This window comes from Hippoglossus stenolepis, chromosome 4, assembly GCF_022539355.2.
Source record: "Hippoglossus stenolepis isolate QCI-W04-F060 chromosome 4, HSTE1.2, whole genome shotgun sequence".
Taxonomy (NCBI): Eukaryota; Metazoa; Chordata; class Actinopteri; order Pleuronectiformes; family Pleuronectidae; genus Hippoglossus; species Hippoglossus stenolepis.
In genome coordinates, this window is record NC_061486.1 from 2,200,148 (window position 1) to 2,215,162 (window position 15,015).

General features: G+C 43.6%; 1 protein-coding gene across 3 annotated transcripts in view; it reads right to left on the reverse strand.

Annotated features, from left to right (window-relative positions):
• slc8a2b (solute carrier family 8 member 2b) overlaps window positions 1–15,015 on the reverse strand; it is a 106,667-nt gene that overhangs the window by 56,834 nt on the left and 34,818 nt on the right. The window contains exon 2 of one of the 3 annotated variants that reach the window (XM_035154521.2): window positions 12,571–12,599. The exons of the other annotated variants lie outside the window; for them this stretch is intronic. The gene's annotated coding sequence lies outside the window, so the exon portion shown is untranslated. The remainder of the gene's footprint in view (window positions 1–12,570; window positions 12,600–15,015) is intronic. 3 annotated transcript variants of the gene reach the window in all.

Below are 15,015 nucleotides of genomic sequence, written 5' to 3' on the forward strand. Positions count from 1 at the left end.
GGAGGGGAAGGATGAGAGAGGACAAGTTAAAGAAGGAAACGTCTTCCTCCTCTCCGTCTCTTCTCTCTCCTCCTTCTCCTCCTCTTCTTCAGTTGCTCTTTCTTTTCCTGCTTCTTCTTCTGACACAGCTTTGAGGCAGCGGAGTCCGTCCGCTCCACCACCTTCTTTCTTTAGTTTTCCCAGCTTTGATCCTTGTTGGCTCCTTCAGAGCCGTGTTTTCTGCAGCCTGCTCCTTCAGAGCCGTGTTTTCTGCAGCCTGCTCCTTCAGAGCCGTGTTTTCTGCAGCCTGCTCCTTCAGAGCCGTGTTTTCTGCAGCCTGCTCCTTCAGAGCCGTGTTTTCTGCAGCCTGCTCCTTCAGAGCCGTGTTTTCTGCAGCCTGCTCCTTCAGAGCCGTGTTTTCTGCAGCCTGCTCCTTCAGAGCCGTGTTTTCTGCAGCCTGCTCCTTCAGAGCCGTGTTTTCTGCAGCCTGCTCCTTCAGAGCCGTGTTTTCTGCAGCCTGCTCCTTCAGAGCCGTGTTTTCTGCAGCCTGCTCCTTCAGAGCCGTGTTTTCTGCAGCCTGCTCCTTCAGAGCCGTGTTTTCTGCAGCCTGCTCCTTCAGAGCCGTGTTTTATGCAGCCTGCTCCTTCAGAGCCGTGTTTTCTGAGCCTGCTCCTTAGAGCCGGTTTCGAAGCCTGCTCCTTCAGAGCCGTGTTTTATGCAGCCTGCTCCTTCAGAGCCGTGTTTTCTGCAGCCTGCTCCTTCAGAGCCGTGTTTTTGCAGCTGCCTGAGTCCAGCCTGCCCTTCAGACCGTGTTTTCTGAGCCTGCTCCTTTAGAGACGTGTTTCTGCAGCCTGCTCCTTCAGAGCCGTGTTTTCTGCAGCCTGCTCCTTCAGAGCCGTGTTTTCTGCAGCCTGCTCCTTCAGAGCCGTGTTTTCTGAAGCCTGCTCCTTCAGAGCCGTGTTTTCTGCAGCCTGCTCCTTCAGAGCCGTGTTTTCTGCAGCCTGCTCCTTCAGAGCCGTGTTTTCTGAAGCCTGCTCCTTCAGAGCCGTGTTTTCTGCAGCCTGCTCCTTCAGAGCCGTGTTTTCTGAAGCCTGCTCCTTCAGAGCCGTGTTTTCTGAAGCCTGCTCCTTCAGAGCCGTGTTTTATGCAGCCTGCTCCTTCAGAGCCGTGTTTTCTGAACCTGCTCCTTCAGCCTGTTTTCTGCACCTGCCCTTCAGAGCATTTTTCTGAAGCCTGCTCCTTCAGAGCCATGTTTTCTGCAGCCTGCTCCTTCAGAGCCATGTTTTCTGCAGCCTGCTCCTTCAGAGCTGTGTTTTCTGCAGCCTGCTCCTTCAGAGCCGTGTTTTCTGCAGCCTGCTCCTTCAGAGCCGTGTTTTCTGCAGCCTGCTCCTTTAGAGCCGTGTTTTCTGCAGCCTGCTCCTTTAGAGCCGTGTTTTCTGCAGCCTGCTCCTTCAGAGCCGTGTTTATGCAGCCTGCTCCTTCAGAGCCGTGTTTTCTGCAGCCTGCTCCTTCAGAGCCGTGTTTTCTGCAGCCTGCTCCTTCAGAGCCGTGTTTTCTGCAGCCTGCTCCTTCAGAGCCGTGTTTTCTGCAGCCTGCTCCTTCAGAGCCGTGTTTTCTGCAGCCTGCTCCTTTAGAGACGTGTTTTCTGCAGCCTGCTCCTTCAGAGCCATGTTTTCTGCAGCCTGCTCCTTCAGAGCCGTGTTTTCTGCAGCCTGCTCCTTCAGAGCCGTGTTTTCTGCAGCCTGCTCCTTCAGAGCCGTGTTTTCTGCAGCCTGCTCCTTCAGAGCCGTGTTTTCTGCAGCCTGCTCCTTCAGAGCCGTGTTTTCTGCAGCCTGCTCCTTCAGAGCCGTGGAAATGCTCCTCTTTTGTAGGGTAGCATCAGGAGGCATTTGTCCAAGTGACTGAAAGACACAAATACACACAACAGGTAAAAACACAGTCCCATCCTGACTTCAGATACACAAAGAGACAGAAGCTGTTTCATCTGATCCACAGATCTGACTACATTTTAGTCATTTACACACATTTGCCTTAAAAGACTGTGAAACTACCTTTTAAAAAAAAAGAAATGAAGAAATAAAAGAAAATCTAAAGTGGTTTGATAAGTCAAAGTTAAAAACGTACCTTGGAGTCTCTCCTGATTATTGAGCAGTTGATCTTCTTCACGCTGCTTGAACGCAGCTGATCCAGTTTAAAGAAGTTGTAAAACACTCGCTGGTCTGTTGATGGTCGTCGGTGAGGCTTTAAGAAAGCTGTAGGAGAGCAGATTCTTATGGTCGTAGTGTCTGAAATACAAACGCTGCCATCTTGCGCTGGAGACGTCAATTGGAGTCAGTGCAGTAGTGATCTGAGAGTAGAGCTGCAGTATCAAGGTTTCCCGACCAATCACAAGTCAGTCTCATCACGATGTTTCATCAAATTACTCATTTAAACCAAACCAATCAGAAACACTTGATTAAACGTTGGTGTGATAAGAACTCCCCAAACGGCTTTGGTCCGTGTCCCATCTGCTAACATGGATGGGTCAGGGTTTATGCCCCATATTGCAGCCAGCCACCAGGGGGCGACCAAGTTGATTTTTATAAAGAGTCATTTAGGAACCAACACTAACAGGAAGTTCATAAACATCTGCTTTTATTCCTTCATGTTTTTATTTTCACCTGAAGAGCGAGCGACACCTCCATGTTATCATTCATGAAACATAATCTAATCGCAGAGGAAGGACTCCGTGAAGAACATCGATCATGACGACATGGCTGAGTGGAAACCATTCACTCCACAAGCAGCTGGAATCTGCTGAAGTTGTCGGGAATGTGGCGACAGACGCTCGGCCGACCGCACTGAAGACGACCGGGAGCGATGGAGGGATGAGAACAATTTGTTCCCAGCCACCTATCGGTGTGTAGCAGAGGTGGATGTGTGGATCATCTCTGTGGTATAAACACAGCACATTAAATGAGATTAGAGCCCGTGCAGCCCGCTGTGGTGCAGGGGAGTGGGAGGTACAATAACAAGTTGCTGATGCTGAATCCCTCGGCTGCTGAGCGGCATCCTGCCAGACTGGAGAGGGTTTTATCTCAGATCCATCTAATGTCTCCATTAAAGGGAAAATGAAGAGTAAACTCATGAATTCTGAAGTGGTTGTTAAGACGCCAGGGCAGATACTGCCGGGGTCGTAGAAGCATTATGAAGCATTATGGGAAATGTGTCAGTGATCAGGGTGGAATTAAAGGAGAAAAGAGGGAAAGACGTGTTTCTGAGTGAGGATTTTAAGTTATAATCCTCAAGAATTTCATGATATTAAACTACTCTGAAAAGCATTTATACTTTTCCTGCCTGTCGCTGTATTAACATGCAATTATCCCAGAGTGTAGAGGGTGAAACTTTAAAACATGACGAATAAACAACACGGAAATGCTAAATACTTTTCAAACTGGCAGTACTGACTACACTCATTTCTGACAACCGGGTCGTCTTCCTCACACGAAGAACCAACACACGCTGTTTTCAGACCTGCACATCTGGACATTGTCTTGAAGTTTAAGTTTCTGTTTGTGAGAACATAAATGTCTGTGTCCATGATAATTTTCCACATCTTTTTCTGCAGCCTCCTGGTAAAACATATGGCCAACTTTACGGATGTAGTTCATGTCTGAAAAGAGCTGAAGAGAAGCAGCCTCCATCTGTGTGATGTAAAGTCTGAACCACTGTGGAGCCCAGGGATCGGCTGATGACTTCATTTATAACGAAAGCTCAGAAAAGTCGACCTATAGTTCGGAGAAAAATAAATGATGTTGCTTTTGTGCTGCATTATATTTAGATCTAAAAAAATCTGTACAAACACTGTGTCCCAAACCTGCTGCAGCTCCTCCACATTAAAAGCCTTCAACTGGCAGATCACAGTGGAGGTTTTTATTATATTTGACTCAAGCGTTCACGCTAACTGCTTTTCATCCAGAAGATAAGCTCGACAATGACTTTCCCCTGCGCCTCCTGGTGAGAGGAAACCTCCGTGTTGGGTTCAGATCTGCTCTCAGCTGCAGGACGTGAATTACCGACTTTCTGCTTTGTTAAAACAACAGAGTGGATCCCTGCAGCCACGGGATGAAACAAGCAGCAGCTGCTGTTCACTGTCCGACAGAGACGCTGCTCGCGCCGCGTTTGATGCTCAGCGGTCGATGCAGAAACACGTGTGTTTAACTTCATGTCGTCAGCAGAAGACTTTATAAATCTGCTGATATTTTGTTGCAGCCAAGAAGAAGCTCTACAAATTAATAGAACATATTTTTACCCATTATCACATCTCATCCATCTGCATCGTTCTGTGCATCGCAGCAGCTACGTGTTAAGTGTTAAGTGTTTTCATTTATCTTTACCAACGAGTGCATCCACTTCAATTAGTCCTGTACTTTTCCAGCTGCCAGAGATGGTGTCAGGTATAAGGATCCAGTGCATGTACCGAGGGGGAAGATTTGAATTTGTATTAGTCTGCACAGACACGGCTGTTTCACTGATGAGAGGCACAGATGAACCTCAGAGGAGAGAAGGTGGAAGAACAAAGACCCAACAACAAGTCTGTTCTATAATCGATGTTCGAGGCACATTCAAGAACATCTTCTCTTCTTCTTCTTCTGTTTGTTTTACTGAAGTTTTTTAAACGATAGAAGGAGCTGGACAAAGATCAGAACTTAATCAGACAAATGGATCAAATCATATCTGCGTACGAAACATCTTCATGCAGATGTAAACTGAGTCGTGAGGTTTGATGTAAACTGTGTTTCCACGATGATGCAGCTTCACAGGGACTCTCTCACTTCTCCTCTGACACTTTAACGTCTTATGTTGTTGCACAAACTGTTTGGATGAGAAACTGAGTCTGTGGAGAAATCAGACGTCTCGTCTCTCGTCTGTGATAAAACATTTCGTTCTGTCACGTTTATCTGCTTTTCAAACACCTTCCTGTTCCTCCAGCCTGTGAACGCTCTGTCTTCAAGGCACAACTGTGAGATTCCTCTTCACTAAACCAAGAACATGAATCTTAATTGACTTCTTCATCGGGTTATTTTCCTGCTCGTTGACTGTTTAAGATAAAGACGAGACTACATATGGTTTAAAACTTAGAGTAATTGATTTGAAATGGTGATCAACCTTCCACACATCAGAACAAAGGTGAAACAATCTTCTTAGTGTTAAAACAAAGGTTGAGTGAGGAATTAATTCACATTTAGCCTGAATAAGCTCCACAGAAAGGTCACTGATTGAATTATTAACATTTAATCAGGCAGATTTCTGATGAAAACTGTGAACAGATAAACGTCTGTTTCAGTCATAATGAAGAGAAGATGTCAGGAAATCCACAGAGGAGGTGACTTGCAAACAAATACAAAGTTTAGTATTTAATATGAATCCTGCGTCTTTTATTCCTGATCCTTTAAAATCACTTTGTGAAGGTGAATCGTTATTTGTCACCAGCGACGGCAGATTAAGTTTCGTTCACTGTCAGATTGTTAACGACACGTCAATGAATAAACATCTTATTATAACATATTTGATTATATCTGTTAAATGAATGGACCTCAGTGTGATGTGATGAATACAGACACTGAAACAATCAGTCTGACGTCTCGCTCCAATGAAACCAGACTGATGAGCTGCCTCGTGTTGATGAAGGTTTCAACTTTGGGCTTTAACTTCAGTTCACTCACTGTGTTTTTAAATCCGCTCCTCTACGTCTTTTTAATGCATAAATAATAATGTAACCATTCAGCGACATGCTCCAGCTGTGCAGATTAAACAGATGTTTTTCTTACACTGTTTTCGTTTCCCTAATTTCCCCTGAGACGGAGGAAAGGACGTGGTGGAGGCGCCTGAGTCGTAACAGTGATTTGTCATCTGTGTTTGTCTCCGAGCTCCACAGGCACAGAAAGAGACGTTGGAGTTTTTCGTTGCAGTGATTTCGTCAACCTTGAGTTTCCTTTTGCTCCAAATCATCAGCAATATAAAGGTTTTACAGTAATGTTGAAGATTTCCAGGGAAATAGTTTATAACTGTTCAACTTTCTTTATTTTCCAAGGATATTATAATTTCCTGTGGGTTTAGCAGGATTAACACAAAACTGCTGAAGCAATTATCTTCAAATGTTGTGTAAATTGTTTAAATAATGTTATAAATAATTCTGTGTCTCGTTGCTGAGATGCTGTAACCATCGGTAACATTGTCAGTATTTTAAGTGGAAATAATTCATCAAAAAAAGACAATAAATAAAGTTCTGGATATATTTAATCTGATTATCTACAAATGCTGCAGTAATATCATTATCATGAATTCTTTCTGCCACAATAATTGTGTCAGCTCTTGTAGAATGAATACAACAATCTGTCCAAAAGACTCACTACCAAGTTCGTGCACAATAAAAAGTCTCACAGACCAAAGCTTTGGATCATAAGCTCTGAGCGTCGACCTGTTCAGATTCAGCTCTGTGGCCTCAGACAGGCTCAACACACACGTGACAGATAATCAGCAGGTTTTCTGTTTCTTTCACGATCAGAGTTTTATATCTGTAAATCAAACCAGAGCTTGTTCTGTGACATTAGAGAAGCTCGGACTATTTTTAATTTCCACTTGGTTCTGTTAGAACGTCTTAAACGATGTGACGCTGCCTCCTGAAGCTTTGTGGCTGTTCTTAGAAAAGAATTCATGTTTTTATATGTGACATCGTCTAATGAAAATCTGAGCCTGTGCAGACGGAGGCAGGAAGAAGCTTCTCTATTCTCCACCAGAGCCTCTTTCAGATTAAAGCAGGCATGACTGGGTTCCATAATAATATAATAATAATATATTGTGAAGCATGAAGCTTCAAAGCGACATCCCATAATCCCTCTCTGCAGGATTTTGTTGTATCACTATGTGTATGTGTGAGTAGCATGTTCTATAATGGATGCTTTTATTCACAGTGTGTTTTGTTATTTATCTTTAGGATGTGACACGTGTGTGTGTGTGTGTGTGTGTGTGTGTGTGTGTGTGTGTGTGTGTGTGTATGTGTGTATGTGTGTGTGTGTGTGTGTGTGTGTGTGTGTGTGTGTGTGTGTGTGTGTGTGTGTGTGTGTGTGTGTGTGTGTGTGTGTATACGACCTCATTAAAGGCCGTTGCAGCTCGAAGTGCAAACATCTCAACGTGACTGTGGATTTTCGCGTCCCCTTATCGACGGCGAAGGTTCAGCGGATCACACAATAATCAGCCTGGCTCTGATTGGCTAACCAACACAATGGAGATGGTCTCTAGGGCTTAAAGTCACAATCACATCTTAGACATGTGGAAATAAAACACGAGTGTAAAGTGTAAAACGATCCAAAGTCTTCTGGGGAACAACAAACTCAATTTAACGCAGCTGCAAAAACCACAGAGTCCAAAGTGAATGTTGTTAATGTAATCTACAGTTTACTCATCTTCATCATTATCGATTCATCACCACCTGCATTGTAATCACTGTGTAATGGGCACAATGATGGAGGGAGGAGGAGGAGGAGGAGGAGGAGGAGGAGGAGGAGGAGGAGGAGGAGGAGGAGGAGAGAGTCTGGGTGTTGGCTGACTAACCTGCACTGCAGAGAGGAATCTGTGTTGGGAGGGATTCGTAAAATCAAAGTGGAGAAAGAGAGTGAAAGAAAAAAGCTGCAGGGGAGAGAGAGAAGGGAAAGGGTGAAGAAAAAGAAAAGTACATAAAATGAGATAAAGACAGTTGAGAGATCATCAATAATAAGAACAAGAAGGAAGAAGGAATTAGACAGAGAGAGAGAGAGAGAGAGAGAGAGAGAGAGAGAGAGAGAGAGAGAGAGAGAGAGAGAGAGAGAGAGAGAGAGAGAGAGAGAGAGAGAGAGAGAGAGAGAGGAAGAGAGCTGGACGAGGTGAGTGTGGGAAAAAAACATGGAAGAAAGAGAGAGAGGGATGGATGGATGAAAAAAGAGAGATGGATGGCAGGGAGAGGGGAAGACGCCAGAGGGGGAGGAGAGATTAACAATGAGCAGTGACAAGGGAGAGATATAGCATAGAAAGAGAGAGTCAGAGAGAGAAGGAAGAGAGAGAGAGAGAGAGAGAGAGAGAGAGAGAGTATAATGGAGAGGAAGGAACGAAAGAGAAGAAAACATGCAGAATACTGAATTATTTTTAAAATCAATTTCCTGCTCATGACCCACATACACAGTCAACAGCAGCAGCTTCTATAAACAGAATTACATTAATTAATAATTATAATATGATAAAGTTTATTCCTATAAATCTGATCCGTCATCACCATCACTGAGGTTCTGATGCGTTGCGTCGTCTGCGCTGTGTACGAAAGAAGTTCAGAAACTTTTCTATTCAGCACAAAAGCAATATTATGTGTCCCAAAAATGAAAATGCGCCGGCTCAGCATAAAACGCAGCGCATACCCGTGAATCCAGTGTTTGTGTTGCATCGTTAGCTCCTTTTAGCCGCCGCGTGAACTGCCGCTTAGCCACCCAGAGAGCTAACTCATTAGCTGTGAGAGAACAGGAGAGAAAACCTGTGGCAGCCTTCAGTTGTCATAAAAACTCAAAAGGTTTAGTTTTGAGTTTGGGCTTCTGTAAAAAACCTGGCGGCCTCTTAGAGAGGAACTGCTCCCGATGTAAATATAAAGTATTTAAATACAAATGGCTCATTCTAGGGTCAAGAAAACAACAATTCATACAGTTTAGATTATAGTGAAAACATCACCAGGAGTATTTGATGTTGAATTAGATCCTTTCACCTGCTTCTCTCAACACTGATAACAAGTGAAACCAAATCCCATTATTCTGTTCATCAGTATCCTGAGAGTCTTCTTCACTTCTCTATATAATCTAAACACACCAGAGGACAGAGAAGTTTCCATAACTACATCCAGCAGAGTTCAGGTTCGTCCATGAGACGAGTCCACTGAGCTGCTGTGAGACGGAGAAGCTGCAGAATGACTTGATTTCACTTTACTCTCCACCTGCTGCTGGCGCTCTTCAGTCGGGTCGCAGGTCACAGAAGTCGCCTCGTGCACAGACACTGAATCGAGCAAATCTTTTGTTCAACACAGCGTCGTCCGTTACTGCAAAATCCTCCCCTGCAGTGAGCAGCCAATCAGATACTGAGGTCTCGCTCTGGGGGACATTTCTTATAGAAGGATCCGTGACCAGGAAGTGAACATGTGGAGCAAACAGCCTCCGCACGAAGAACAAGAAACAGTTAGATCCCGAAGTTCCCAGGGAGGAAAAGAGGTGAAAGAAAGAATGGAACCAAAGAAGAAACGAAGGATGAACAGCAAAACTAAAGAAAGAAAGTGTTTGTGTGGTTCTGGTGTTGCTCATGTTGTGGGGACATAAAACTGTGTTTACTGTCACACTATAGAGACTTGTCTTCCTTGTGGGGACAAAGAGTTTAGTTTAAGGTTGGCATAAGGTAAGGTAAGGTTAAGTTAGGTTAAGTTAGGATTAGGATTAGTTTAGGTTGGGATAAATTAAGATTAGGGTAAGTAAGGTGAGGTTAGGTTTAGGTTGGGCTAAAGTTGGAAGAAGACTAGATTATAAATTGGTATAAGGTTGAGTTAAGTTTAAGGTCATATTAAGGTTGAGTGTAGGTTTGGTCAGATTCAGTTTAAAGTTTGAATAAATTTGTTTAAGGGTCGGTTGGGTTCAATTTGGGTTAATATACGGTTAAGGTTAAGATTGGATATGGCATAAAGCAGCATGCCGACACACACACACACACACAGACACACACACAGACACACATGCACGCACACACACACCTTTAACTCCCTTTGCTCCCCTCTCAGACAGCCAATTACAGCCCACCCACCACTGTATCCAGGCAGAAGCCATTAGAGACGACACACAGCAGGCGCTGCACTAACTTCACCTTTTATAGACACCAGACGATTCCCATCACAGCCTGAGCGGCTCCGCTCAGCGAGGCACCGACTAACACGCTACACGCCGCTGATGTGCGCCTCGTTTAGCAGCTCCAAATAAGACAGGAAGTCTGTGAAGCAACGAGAGCTGATGAAGCCGATCAAATATTCTCCTACGAGACAATGAAGCATCCAAAAGTCATTATACCGTCGAGTGAGTCACCGGATGAAAGAGTCAGCTTTCAATTCTTTAATCAAACTTTAAGAAGAGGTTCATTTGACACAGTTGTGTTTATTTAATTGGTTTAATTGGATTGTTTGGGTCATGACTCATGATACACTATCAATATTTGATTCTAATTATTGTTAATATAATATTACTGGTTTAACCATCATTAATATTTTATATCTTAATGCATTTTAACGCCCCCCCAAGGGGATAACTGTATTTTTATCAATATGTACAAAATGGTGAAATATTGTCACATATTTATGTTATAAGACATAAAAGAGAATTTTGAAAAGACAGAAATCCAATATTTTAAGAGCTATGACAAGTCTGACTTATGGATTCTACGTCTTTCTCACAGACTGGACGGATGGTAAATCTTTCTAATGGAGAATTATTGATTATGCCTCCGTCATTTTCCCGCAGTAAAAGGTGCGGGCGTGCGTCATGTTGTGTTGTTCAGAGAACGTGATGCATCAGATTGTTGAACTAAAAGCATTGAGGTCGAGAGGCGGCGATGAAGAAGTGACACGGTCTTTGTCCCGGGAGAAAACGAGGTTACGAGACTCAATGATTTGTTTTTACTAACACGAGGAAGAGAAGGAGAAACATCACGGCCTCTGGCAAACGACGCTCCGGTTATTATAGGAAGATGTGAGAGTGTGTGGAGGAACGCTGGGGGTGTGTGAAACACAAACACTGTGTGTGAAGCTTGATTTCTACTCTGCTGTTTTTACATTGCGATAGAAATTAGCCGATATGAACCTTTCAGTCATATCTGTATTCGTTTTTTATGTTTATATTTATATATATAGAATAGATCTATATCTATATATAGATCTATATATATTATATTTATTAATAAAGCAGAAAAGATGCGCATTTGACAAAACTCCAAAATTAGAAGCCAAATCGTCTGGATCGCCCCCTGGTGGCTGGCTGCAGTATAAGTCATAAACACTACCTCTCTCATGTTTAGTTTCAGGCATTGACCAAAGTCCAAACACATTTCATCCAATCTTTATGTGTCATAACGTCACCATAACAACAGCAGTGACACAAAACTGTGACACAAAACTGTGACACAAACTACGATATAAAGGAAACACAACATGAGACGTTGTTATTTTATGAGACTCCTCAGTTTTCATCTATTCCTCCTTCATGTGGCTGATGAAATGGTCATTAGAGAGGAGTTTAATTTACCATGTCTAACAAACACCTCTCTCTCTCTCACACACACACACACACACACACACACACACACACACACACACACACACACACACACACACACACACAGTTATTTGAGCTAAATGAGTTACGTTCCCACTCAGAGATAACACAGTGTAATAAAATGTGATGGAATGAGACGATGGGAGTAATAAAGTGTAAATAAAGAGGAGAAGGTTGTTCACAGATTCACTCTGGCATCAAAACGCCTTGTTTTACACTGAAGAGACAGAGAAGAAGAAATAACAGGAACATTCATCACCATGAGTGTGAGGAAGTTATTGTAAAAACACCATCAGCTCATCTCATTGGACGACGTTATTACAGGTTCATCTGAAATAATAAAACTCTCTTTAATATGTGAACTGTTCAAATATTAAAGTGAGTTTTATATGGTGGTGATGGAGACGACAGAGAAAAGGAAGGAGTTGTGACGTTCTGCAAAGTAACAACAAACCTCCAAAGTTACCTCGCTTCATATGAAATACGCTCTGAATACAAATACATCCAGTGAGAGAAAGAGTCAAGAATCAGAGCGATGATGACGTGAGAAGAAGAAACAGAAAGAAGAGAAGAAGAAACAGAGGGAAAGAGAGAAAAATAATTAGCTTCACACAAACATGGAGGTAATGGTCTGTTTGTCACCGGCAACAAGTCCCTGTTCCCTCGTTACACACTGCGGCATTACATGACGCCCCTGAGGGTACACACACACACACACACACACACACACACACACACACACACACACACACACACACACACACACACACACACACACACACACACACACACACACACGCTCTGCAGAAATGTCCTCACAACCATAGAAAGACATGTACACACATAAAAAAAAAGTCACTAACATTAAGTAAGAGTCGATTATTATGTTAAGTGTGAACAGTTGTTTCAACCAAACACACACACACACACACACACACACACACACACACACACACACACACACACACACACACACACACAGGTTTCCTGGCCATGGATAACAACAGTGAGATGTTTGGTATTCAGAGAGAAGGGCGAACGAGAGGAGAGAGCGAGTGAGCTGGCTTCAGTAACAAAGCAGCCTCTTCCCGACACTGTGTGTGTCTGTGTGTGTGTGTGTCTGTGTGTGTGTGTCTGTGTGTGTGTGAGTCTCTCTCTGTGAAACATTTGTTCATGCATAAACCAACTGCTCATTACAAGTTTCCCTCCTCAGACACAGAGGCGGCGCACTCACCCGAGCCAAACTCATGTGGTTGTGAGGACCTGAAACAGTAAATGAGATTAAATCAGTTTGAAAGTGGAAACACTGAGAATTAAACTTCATTTAGCAAACAGAGAAATATAATATAACCAATGTTTAATTCAACGATAAACTGTAAAATGCTAAATATCACTCGCTACAGATTACCATAGGTAGTGTGAAACTTTCAGTAGAGACGAAACACACACAGACACACACTCACATACATGTGCACACGCGTGTTTCCTTAGTGATCAGTCTGCCACATGTGCCACTTCCTTTCAATAGGAAATCAATGTCTCTTCAGACGTCCTGAACCACTCGACCAAAACCAAACCACCTCAGATCCTAGAGGAGCTGCTTTGACTTCACTGATCAGCTGGAAAGGACGAGGAGATTCAGTGTTTCTGTTCGGAGAGATCCTGGGGTTTGAGCCTGTGTGTATTTATGTGTTTGTGAGTGTGTGTGTGTGTGTGTGTGTGTGTGTGTGTGTGTGTGTGTGTGTGTGTGTGTGTGTGTGTGTGTTTGTGCCAATTACTCCAGCAAACCCCGGAGTTACACGCTGACGATTCAGTGGCTGAGAGGTTTTATCAGTCGCAGCTTTAATCCTTTAATATCCTTTAAAAACTCCAGCACCAGGTTTAATGTCGCAGCCAAAATGTCGTTGTGAACAAAGTTTAGTTTAAAGGTGAAAACTGCAGCTGCGTCATCGTCTTTCTCTTCTTCTACTGTTGTTCTTTTGCTTTCAAACCACAAACAAACTGTCTGTTTATATACATGTGAACATGCACCTTTCAGCGTGGAGGCAGCTCATCAGAAATATGAAATATCCCAAACACAGCAGATTTCATTTGAGCTGCAGGTTTACTGACACGTTGGGAAAGTGGCCGCACCACATTTCATCCGTCACTCACAGCACAGTCCGAGTTCTGTGTCTTTTTTCTTTTGCCTCAAGCAGAAGCTGAAGGTTTTTATTTATCAATAACCTGCACAGTGACAGGGTGTGCTGTGTGTCTGTGTGTGTACCTGTGTGTGTGTGTGTCTGTGCGTGTCTGTGTGTGTGTACATGTGTGTGTCTGTGTGTGTGTGTCTACATGTGTGCATCTGTGTGCCTCTGTTTGTATCTGTATGTGTACATGTGTGTGTGTCTATGTGTGTCTGTGTGTATCAGTGTTTGTCTGTGTATTTCTGTGTGCTTCTGTGTGTATAGTACCTGTGCGCCAGTGTGTGTCTGTGTGTGTCTCTTTGTATCTTTGTGTGTCCGTGTAGAGCCAATTTGAAGTAAACTTCTAAAAGACCACACTTCGCTCAGAGCTCAGATCACCAGAACTTTTCAATTCCCACAACCTAGGATTGGGGCTGAGCTCCTGGACCAGACTCTCCGTTCAGGTTTCTCCAGGTGAGAGATTGTGTTGTTTCGTCCCTCAGTCGTGAAGCATGAACTCACAACGACTGCAAGTCATGAAGTGTGAACTGCACAGGGATCTGACACCTGTGAAAGTCGTGTCGTCTGAACTTGGCTGAAGTTCGTAAGTTCTTAACGTTGTTTAAAAAAAGGTCAAACTAAAGAATTAAGATTAAGATGTGAACAGAAATGTGTTGATGAGAACTCGGCGTGTGTGTGTGTTTGTGTGTGTGAGGATTCTTTCCATTTGAGTATGTTTTGCAGATCGAGACGTTGTCGAGCTGAAGACGATGAGTTTCCTGTCATGGAGACAGATACTAAAGGTTGAGCCCTAATGAGAAGTGTGTTCTCTCACCCTGGGACTCATTTACACATATTACATCTCTCGTCATGCAGTACACCAGCGAGCGCGTGGGTCCGGACTAAAGAGGCGAGGAGATGACGTGAAGAGAAGAAACCTGACGATCACTCCATCAGACGTTTGGAGAGGTGTCTCGGATTCGCTCCTCAGTTTCCATAAAAAGGATCGTTACGTTCAATTTGAGGGAAGCTGAGCGATGAATACAGATGTGTTACTTGTGATGCAACAGGCATCCAAAAGGCAAACAGAAAGGAAATCAACAAGAAAATGTCTCCACAGCACATTTCAGCTCACAGGCCACAGCAGGAGCCACAGAGACACCACCGGGGGACGGAGGGACAACTCTCCGAGCTGTGTGAGTTAGAGAATCTCCACAAACTGTGGAGATCTGAAGACAATGATCACTGCAGGTTTATTCCCACTGTCTGCTTCTGTTTTAAAAAGGCCATGAAATCCATTTGCTTCATTCTCACAAATCAGTGGAAACACGGATGTTTGAATACGAGTCGAGGAGACGTCTCCAGGTTGATCATTTTATCTGTGTAGAAAATGTCGGCCTCCGCTCTCCTGACTTTGTTGAAGTGCGCTAGACTAGACGTACATGATGTAAATGACATGTGACCTGATGATGATGCGGAGGTGTGTTCCAGACAACTGATGAGGTCTTTCAGGA